Raw genomic sequence first — 10956 nt, 5'->3', positions numbered from 1 at the left:
GCTGGATGAAACGACAGGTTTTTCGTGTTATTTGCATGAGAAAAAAGATAAAAGCATGTTTTTTCAGCTTTAAGGCATAATAGTAGAACAAAGATTAAAACAAAGAAACAAAACCCCCTTCCAGAGCAGTCCAAATAAATGTCTGCATTTGATTTTTTTTTAATTTAAGGTATAATTATTTGTAACCAAAAACCTCCCTCATATTACTTTTTCTCACTAGTTATTATGCGGTCATTGACTTGTACAAAATTGTTTGCAAAAAAGAACCCAAAGCCAAAAACTCTTAGGCAAGAGGGTGTGCAGAAGGGTGTGAAAATAATATTGGAGAGGAGATAGAAGTAGTGAGTAGGCGGAAATGGGAAGAGAGATGTGGGCAGGGATTATGCAGTTGTCAAGGTGAGAACAAAGAACCTGAATTTGATGTGGTAAAAGGATGAGAAACCAAGAATTAGTGCTGCAATGGGATTGACCTGGACTGTGTCTTTGGTGGCGTTTTCAGTTCAGGGCTGCAGACGCAGAGGTATGAGGAAGAAATTGTGCATAATAAGGTGATAGCTGCTACAGTGACAACAATGGAAGTTGATTAGTGATCCATCTAAGAAAAGACAGGATGTTAATTATGTTATTAGCAGAAGTCAGAATAAGATGTGGACTGAAAAAAGCAGCAATCAGATATGTTCATTTCCTCTTTTACATATAGGATAGTCTATACATGTTATCTTTCCAACAATATTAACACAAAAGAGGAGATTAATAAGGTAATAACTATAGACCATTGATAGACTTTCACTGCAGAGGACGGTGAGACTTTCAATGCTCCAATGCCATCAGTCTGGAGATAATGCAGGAAGGGATAAATCCATCTTTCACAATACAATATCTCTCAACATCAAGGTGAGGTGAGGGCATGGGTGAAAGATAATCTGCAGTAAATTTCTAGTAAAATGAAGGTTAAACATACTGGTAGGGGGCCTTCCAAAGCCTTGAACACACAGTATGGTCCCGATCAGTCCCAGTTATGATCCCATCTTACGAACCACATTTTAAAAGCCCTTCTAGACTAATATGGAGTTCCCTTACATTTTACAGATTTTATGGAGAAATCCGTACTGCTTTTTCCTTTAGGCTAAGAGGCCACCTTACAACCTTGAGGTTGACAATGCAGCTCAGATAATGTCTGCTCTTGTTTTGTTCTCTGGATTGAAAAGTGTCCTGTGTTTCTGTGTGAAAAGTATATTCAAAGATGAAGACCTTATGAACTGCATATAATTCACCAATGAATTCCCCAGCAGATTTTTTTTATTCTTTTAAAGTATGCTAGTGGAAACTGAAGTTTACCCTCCCCGAGTTACCTGGTTTGTACTCATTTCATATGACCTCGTTCAGAGAGGAAATGCATTCCTGGCACAAGGGAATTGTTTTCTATAAAACTGTTTTCTCCATGACTGTGGGACTGGAAATTGAAGGCTAACGTAAACATCGTTGCTCTCCAGTCCAAATTGCAGTTGTACATAAAGCAATACTTAATCTGACCTTCATAAATAACATCACAAAGTGTATAATTTTAAAGAGCAAGCTAACCAATGTCGGTATATACCCTGAGGATTGGGAGGGAAAAAGAATGGATAAAACATGCTCATTGCTAATTAATCTGTAGAAGATAGTGATGTGTGTAGAGAAGGAGAGGGAATACAATACAAGTAGGTGAAAGCAGCCAAACTATAAGAGCTGTTGCAGCTGTGGTTTTCTGCTTCCTCAGTTTTGTTAATTTAAATCTTTCAACAGACTTTTGCAATAACAATATTGTGGGTTGAGATATTCAGTATGAGCCAAAGCGTGGCAAACTAAAGAATCAAAGTAATCATTTAAACATGGAAACAAATTTGTGAATTGGTAATACTACAGCACAGATGGCTGATATTAGACGTGTTCTTTTGATCTTCTTCTTAAAAGATAAATGCTCCCAAAACATACCAGGTACACGTAAAAGAAATACGTCTTGTTTTAAGATGCCTTCAAGAGCAGGGATAAAGTTTTAGAAGCACGGGTAGCAAGGTTGCAGCCTCTGGAATCACTTGTATTGTGCCCAACTATTCACCTGCTGGATTTTCTGTTTCTGTTGTCCACATTTGGCGGAGGAGGAGAGACCAGGATCTATAGGCTACACTGATAAAGCCAGAGAATTCCTGATGTGATTTTCATCCAGCCTGTCCTACTGCATTTAGAAAAAGAAACAGCAGTGAAAGAGTAACTTCCATGGCCAAGGAAAACAACCTTCTCCTTCTGTACTTCCAAATTAACTTGCTTTCTTTTCCAGCCTCCCCCCTTTTTTTGTAGTGAGCATAGGTGTGGCATCCAAAAGCCCTCTTAGAGCCATGTTAGTAATTCTGGGATTACAGTGAAGCTCCAGGTTTTAGAATAATGGCAGCCTAGATGGGTGGTTTCTGTCAACCAACTTTCTTGATCCTTTATGTCTTGGGAAAGAATAGCTAATGGGAACATAAGAGCTACTGTACTTGATCAGAAAATGATCTAGCTGACATACTGTCTGTCCCTGACAGTTGTCCATAGAGGATACTTGGGAAAGAGGAAAGAAATGATGGCCTGTCTATGGTGGTGACTGAAGTAGTGTGACTGAAATATGTATCACACCCGGTTGTCTGCCTGGCTGTGCTTCCCCAAACAAAAAGCCAGTCCCCCTGTAGCCGGACAACAGCTTGCGTGCTGGTCATCATGCTGGGCAGAGGTCACAGAGTTGTCCTTGCATTGCAGGGCAAAATGTTTCCGAGAGCGCTGTGCAGGCCAGAGTTCCCTGCCTAAGTGCCCTTTCTGCTGGAGGCTGTCAGGCTGATCTCGTGGGTATTCCTAGAAGGAGATTTCCAGTGCTGCTGTACTCAGCGTATCATCCAGGAGGTGCTTGCTTGCAGCAGGAACAGATCCCAGCACTCTTGCAGCCTCCAGCTACTCCAGGTGCCCTTATTCCCATGATCTTGGGCAGGGCCAGTGGCCCAGGGGCTTCTGCAGAACTGCTCCCCAAGGTTGCCAGCACACGGGGGGGGTGGGGGGGGTTGTAGGCAGCCCGGGCTCAGGTCGAACCAAGGCTGCCTGCTGGGAGCAGAGGAGGTGTTGGTGGCCGATTGCGTGGTACAAAAGCAGGTGAGGTACACATGTATAGCTCAGCCACCAGGCTAGTTTCCCAGGGCTTCCACAGCTGTTTTGGGATGAACACGCTGGGAACAAGAAAGCTGAAAGCACTGTTTAAATCAGGTTTTTGTCTTCACACTGTTCGTCAAGCTTATTTAACTGTTTAATGTGTTCACCATAGTTGTTATAAAAAAGAAAGGTAAAACAATGTCCAAAATTAACCACTCATAAATTGTGAACCATTATCTTTTAATTAATTGATTTTTTTATTTTATGCTGAAGAAATAACTGTACTGATAATTTGCATATTGAGCAATAGATCTATTGAAATAAAATTAATGACAACTTGGTAGTAAAAGGAAATCTCTACTGTCTAACTTAGAAAGGCATAAATTAAACTTGGGACCAAGATGATGTTGAGTTTCATTTAGTAATCAGTCTTTCTTTTTGTTTGGTACACCTACTTGTACCAGACTTCACACCAGAACAATTTCATGTTTGCACTTGGACATAAGAGACTCCTTTAGCTTGCTAAGTATTCCTAGGGATGCTGTGGATCGTGGGTTGGAGGAGAAGGCTGAGCAGCTTCCCTCTCCTCAGGTGGCACGGAAATCACACTGAAGCACATACTGCTGAAAGCAGGTGGGAATGGGCGCAGGAGGGAAGAGGCTATGGATGTCCTTTGCATTGGAAGGCTCAGTGCTAAAACTTTTAAGTATCTGTAAGAAGTGAACACAGGCTTTTCACACAGGGACATCTGCTTTGTCTCTTGACATAAAAGCACCCATTCTCAATTGTTGTAATTGCCTCAAAAATTGTATCCAAGCAGGTGATTGCAATGGAAGTTCACGTTACAAGACAGCACATGTGACATTATCGATAACAACAGTTGTCTGACCAGATGAAACCACACGGAGTGTGTGTTTGCCTGACCCAGAAGCCATGACAGGCTGTCCAATACCCCCATTGCCTCACTGCCTATCCAACCCTATCGCACCCAGCCCCTGGGAAGCTACTACCGGGCCACCATGATTGAACATGTACAGGAAAATGCATTCTGCAAGTAGAAGCAACACACTTGTGAGTTTGAAAATGTAGTTCCACCAAAATCTCCTTCCTCTCAGGTGTAGTAAGCATGATTTTCTCCACTACTTACTCTACCTTGAATGCTGGGCAAGAGGATGTTTTGATTCCTAATAAAAAGAAACTGTTTTTTCTAATAGCAGACATGCTCTGGTATTTGTTGCGCAAAGCTTAGTCCTTGTATTTTGAAGGCCTTCATCCTAAAATTGGTCTGTAGATTCATTCTTCACAATAATGGCATTTCAAGATGTGACATGTCAGTCTTTTCTGGAGTTGCTTTGGCTTTCCTTGCCTTCACCCTGCAACCTTCCACTTCTCAGTGCTGCTGTAGAGCCTTTCCTCCTTTGCCAGTAAACTTGGACACCGTAACTCCTTTCTCCATCGTGGTGGCAGCTGCCCCCATTCCCCAGTGTACTAGAGAAGCGCCAAACTGCTGAGTGCATAAAGCAAGGATGGGCCGTCTGGAGGGAACAAAGAAGTTGTGCTTCAACAGGGAATCCTACACTTCAGGGGAATGGAAGAGGAAAAGACAGCAGTGCTGTGCTTACTGTGGGGTGGCACCTACCTCCCACTGGGAAACTGGATAATGAGTGAAAGGGAGGAGTCTCATAGACCTAAGAAATCCCACTGACCCTTTGTTTAACAAACCTGCAGTGCATGTGGGTATTGTAATAACTTTTTTTTCCCCCTGAGAACAGTAAGGTGAAGATTACTGTGGTTTCACCTGCCCTTGCTCCCTACCTATCTAGGAAATCCACAGCTGCAGATGCAGTTACCGTCTCTAAGCTCATGTTTGACACAGTGACAGAGCTTTAATACAGAATTGCACCTGTGGAGAAATTAGCTCCTTGGTCATTATACGTTTTTAGGTTTTCAGATAGTAATTTTGGGTGGACAGCTAAGGGAGGAAGCCTTTCCTGGTTGTTTTCAGTTAAGTCCTTCAGGAATTACCACTGAAGCTATCACATTGCTTGAGCAACGTTTGTATCATGTTTTGCCTTTCCTCAGAGGCAGTCTTTCCCTACTTCTATCATTACCACCTTCCTGGATACATATTTTCATGAATGCTTTCACTTTTTAGCCACATAGGGAACAATTTTGTAATGAAACTTCCAGGAACTTCTGGCTTATTTCTTTCACTTTCCCTGATTTTTGCTCAGCAATTTGGTGGTGAAATTGCTCCCACCCAAGCCACTGTTGTGTTTTCCAAGAGTAAGTATAATGTTATGCTTTATATCGTGCCTTTGGAAACACATACCTCTAGCTAATCTTTGAGGATTGACAGGTCCTAAACTTCTGTGAGTTTGCTCTGCTTTGGGATTAAGCTACCAGTTACACCACTCCAAGTCATTCAGTCAAGCCATGTCTATTATGTGCACACACATTCATATGACTGAATCTTATTACAAAAGGTCAAGTTAATGATTGGCTGTCTTGGTAGGCCTCTGGTTTCTCACAAACCTACCTTTTGCAGGCAATCTTCTTAGGTAGTTTCTGTGCTTGTAAAGCTACCACATTGCTTTTGAGATCATCTTCATGCCTCTCGTTGAAAACGTTTCACATTTCTAGAGCTGCTTGCCCTACCCCACATTGCTGCATGGGAGAGCTTCGTACTCTCCTGTTGCTCTTTGCTTTGTTGCTGCACTCTTAAAAATACTGGAAGAACTGAAATTACCTCCTGCAGGTTCATGCCAAGTTCTCTTTCAAAGCCAGAGAACTTTGTTCTGTCAATCTTCTACCATGAGTTAAGTCTGTTTCCACTTCCAGGTAACACACTGGATATACACAGCACTGGCAAGAGGCTGGTGTTTATTTCCTGGATGCAATTACACATCTGCCCTTGTTATCAATCCCTGATAAATTATCATTGGTGTGCACTGCAGAGAAGTGGCTGTTACACAATGGAATTTTAGAAGATCCCTTGTCCGTAGCTCAGTTCTCCTCTATCCTCCTCAAAATAGCTTGCTGAAACAAGGAAACTTTCGCTTCCAGCTGTTTCTTGCGTTGCTATCAAATACATTGGAGTTGCTTACGGTCCTGCAAGTCTGTCTGCATCCTCTAACAGTGCAGCCCATTGCCATCCTGCCGTCAGCCAAGGAAAGGACAGGATGTACAGATGGGCCCTGTCGCTTTGAAGGGAAAAAGGCAAATCAGAGAGACTTTTTTGCTTTGCTCCAAATAGGCTTGCTTTGGTAGAAAAGCTGGAGAATACAGGAATATAAAGAGCTTTGAAGTAGCATTTAAAAAGGAATCCGTGCCTTGCCCTCCATTTGAGAAAAAACAAAAAAAAAGTGTGTGAAGTCAGTCAAAAAAAATAAGGAAACCAAAATTAGAAAGAAGGGGTGGGGAATTACCCAAAAGCAATAGGAAAGAGGCAGGTATAGATTGCCAATTAACATTTCACATCGAAGGAAAATTCTCATCAAAACCTTTTTCTTCTTCAAAGAGGCATCACACATTTCCAGTATCCACTGTGGTGAAGCAAGCACACTTTACACAAAAGCAGGCCCAAGAGAATAAGCCCGATGGCCACTAAGCTGGTGGAAACCATTTTACACAGTTGACACCCAGGACAAAAACAGGACAAAAAACCCCATAGGAGCCTGGAGCATCAGCATCACCGCCCTTGCTCACCAGTCAGGTTCCACCCTGCGCCTGCTGCAGGAGATCTGAGGCACAGACCGGTGTCCCTCACCCCACAACGTGTCTCCGTAGACACATTTACCCTGTGTAGAGCCTCAGACTGCCCAAGAACACCACCACCACTATGCACCCCCCAAAAAAAAAAAAGCCCACAAACGCTCCAACAACTTCGTTCCCTGCTGGACTGAGCCCATGTAAACCTGAATTGAGCAGGCACCTCGCAGTGCTGCAACTGCTGGATGAAGGCAACTTTGCGGTGGCTACCTGTTAGGCGTTTGGTGGGTCATCACACAGGTGCGCGCACCCTTTTGAGGTGTTTGTAACCAGTGTTCGCACTTACGGCTATGCGTGTGTATCACAGCTCTCTGTGTGTGTTTAGGCGATGACAGTATCTATTTATACGGCCATCCCTTCTCTGTCCTGAAGCTGGTGGAGGAACAGCGAAGATGAAGGACAGAGAGAAGATTTTGGGCTCTGTCAGCAGGCCCTGTGGCTCCCGTGGAAAACTATTGCTATGCTGCAACTGCACAAGGTTTGCTGTCAGGCAGGCAAACCACCTGCTTGTTTCCATACTGACAGCAGACACGTGCATCATGGGCATGAGGTTTTCAGGCAGGCAAAAACAAGCTAAAAAAGAAAATATTTTTCAATATAGAGACAGAACAAGGGTTGGCACAAACACACAAGCCAACACCACGCCAAAATGAGGAGGTGTAAAGATTAAAAAAAAAATCCAGTAATTGCTTTGCTGTTCAGTTGTGTACAGAACAATTCATGGCTGTGATTAATTCATTAAAACATCATTAAAACTCCAAGCGAGCTCAGGCTCAGCCAGGCAAGAGCATGAGCATTTCAACTGGCATTTTAAATGGCACATTTGAAAACAGTAGTCAGCTATTTTTCCAGATTTTCTAAATTCTTACCTAAGAACAAGGCCTTGACAGGTCAGAGCCTCCCAGCTACAGCCTATGCCCCAGCCTTCAAGGAGGGGAGGGAGGAGAAATGCTCATTTGAATTCATATAGTTTGAATTTTCATTTTTTCCTAGCTTTCTATTAGGCAGTTGTTCTATTGACTCTTCCAGAGCCCAAGTCACAGCTGTAAGTAACAGTCCTCATTTGCCACTATTTCTTCTATGAGATGGTGATATTTATAGCAACTTTCTCAGTCCCTCGCCTAGCTGACTCGTTATTGCCAAGACATTGACAGAGCAGTAGTACACAGCAACTACTCCAGCCGACATTTTTGTAACAAATTACCTGTGGACAGTCATCAGCCAGCAACAGAGTGAGTCAGAGGAAATTATTGTTTATAGTTTACAGAACACATATGACACCGAGCATGTTTGAAAGCAAAGTCCCTGCCTTGAATAGCTTAGATTTAAATTAGCTGAGGCAGCAGTGGAGGAGGGAGGGCAAGCAAAAGCAAGTCTTGCCAATTCGTGGCACATTGCCTGGTAATAGGTCACCAAGCAGGAAAGAAAACACTGGCTCCATTATCAACATCAGACCTGCGCTCGGGTGTCAGTGACTTATTTCCTGGAGATGTCTCAAAACCCAACCAAAGCCTTTTTAGAAGAGAACTTGGCTCCTGCTGTGATGCAGATAGGACATCGTATTTTGTTTTCATGACTAGTGGTTGAGAAGTCCAAAAAAAAAAGTGAGACCTAAAATGTCAAGTATTTCTGCAAAAGACTAGCAGATTGTACGCATGGCAGGTACCGCGTGCAGATGGTGTGGACAGATGGGCTCTGGCATCCCAAAAACACAGAGTTGATGTGATGAAGGGAAGAAGTGCCCTTGAGCATTCATTCATCAAGTTGGAGCCTCTTAGGTAGGATAAAGGATGCAAAGGTGAGTAAACAGAAAATGGCACAAAACAGTGACCTAGTCAAAAAGCTACCATCAGAAGGGCATGTGTTTATGTAGAGGTAGGGAGGGAGAGGAAGAATTAATTAGGTCACAGGGACCAAAAGACAAATAACAGGGCAAGCTTATCTAATACCTGGGCTGTCAGTACACAAATGCCAGGACAAAGGATGAACAAACAATTAAGAGTTTTTACACAGCTAATTACGACAGCAGAGGATTTGTGGAATAAAATCACTGGTTTAAAATATTGTTAATAAAAAGCTAAAGAAAAATCAAAGGGGGAAGCACTGGAGCTATGCCACAAGAACTACAACAAAAACTACCTGCTGAAGAATAAAAGGAACAACTTTTTGATAAGAATTACGTATCTGTTGGAAAAGCAGCACAGTAGGAAACAGTCCACTAAGTTCTTGCAACAGTTAACGTAAGTTACGGAAATGGCTTTGAGTCAATCATGATTACTAGGATGAATCTGGTTAAGGCCAAAAACATGTATGGAAGCCAATCATGAAACAAGCTTGTCATTCTGGAGGAAGGAAAGCATAAACAGCAAAATAAAGGTGTTCCTGCATATTTCAACAAATTGAGAACTATTAGAAAGCTTCCTGTCAAGCTAATCCTCAGAAACAACATGAAAAAATATTGGATTGTATTATTAGGAAGAAGACTAAATAAACACAAAGAGTAGATCAAAATGTCTGACCAGAACATTCAGCAGCTTTTTTGCTTCAGTCGACAAAAAGGGCAAACTACGATCAGATACCCCTGACAGACAGGAGCATGAACAAAAGCCGATTCAAGAGTCTCTGCCTCAGCTACATGTGTTCTGCTCCACTCATTAAAACAAAAGCATATTTGAAGACCAGCAGATAGTTTGAAAAACAAAACCAGTTAAGCAAAAAAACTTAAAGGAGGTTTGTAGGGTTTTGTTGTGCTAGAGAATGACAAAATAAAGCCAACAGGTAAATCAGGGAAGAAACAAGACTGGAATTTGAGGTCAGTCAGGCAACACGGGAAAATGTAACAAGTTAATTTACTGATCTTTACTAACCCTATGAGTATATGCACTGAGATGTATACCACAAGTGACAGGAAATCCAAAGTTTAATGTCAATGCAAATAACACAACAAGCACATATACAACTGATGTAACTGAAAAACTATTGTACCCACAGAAAGGAAAGAAAATTACATATTTTCATATTGCAGTCAGAGCAAGCAGTAACACCAGAAGTTAGGAAAAAAGTTTATAAGCTAACTAGCCAAAGATGAGTCATACATCAGACCTTATTTAATTTATCTGGTATTTACAGATGTTTTGATGATGTAAAGCAAATATAACCTTTCAAAAATTCTTTCATTTAGAGTATTTTCAATTAACACTAAAAAGTGATTTTGCAGCTCCCCCCCCCCCCCATTTGGCAATCAACTGTTCTGGGATAACTTTGCTAGGAGGCTCTGTGATATATATTAATTTATTCACATTTTACAAAGACAGCAAACCAAAAAGTTGTCCTTGTAGCTGCAATTCTAAGCAGCAATGTTTATTTGGAATATATTTCTAAAAACAACTTTAAACATCAAACACTAATGCTTCTGTTACAGATGTCATCCCATGACTGAGCAAGCAGCAAGATGTAAATTTAAAACATACAGTGTACTTTTCTTCTACATTAAAGATAAGGGATTACACAGTTAAGCTTACAGAAACCCATAGGACAAATCAGCCTACCACAAAAAAAAAAAAGTTCCTGAGAATTTTAAGATTGCAGTAAGGACTCTCATTTTAAAAAAGGTCAAGAGACAAGTACTTCAGATAGTAGCTTCGAACCTCTGAGCGAGAGCCCTGCCAGTACATGGCTCTAAAGAGTTCACAAGAGGCGACAGAAAAAGCAATCCTGTTGCAACTACGATTAAGTTTACTAACCATAGTTGCCTGCACCCACACTGGAATTCCTGGCCCCCCTCCAAAAAAAAAAAAAAAAAAAAGATTTGCAGTCCACTGATTCACATTTACATGTTCCAACATAAGACAAAGGTAAAGCTGTGTGTAACTCAACAATTTTGGAAAGAATGTTCCATCGTTTCAGTAAACAAAATCCCAGCACCTTGTAGATCAAAGAATTTTTAACTAAATATTCTGTTCAGCTGTTAAACATAGAAACCAAAGTCTGAAAAGAAAAAATCAAGCAGTAAATTCTTGAATGTAACATTGA

The sequence above is a fragment of the Pelecanus crispus genome, chromosome 2 (assembly GCF_030463565.1).
Source record: "Pelecanus crispus isolate bPelCri1 chromosome 2, bPelCri1.pri, whole genome shotgun sequence".
Taxonomy (NCBI): Eukaryota; Metazoa; Chordata; class Aves; order Pelecaniformes; family Pelecanidae; genus Pelecanus; species Pelecanus crispus.
This window is presented reverse-complemented; position numbering follows the sequence as displayed.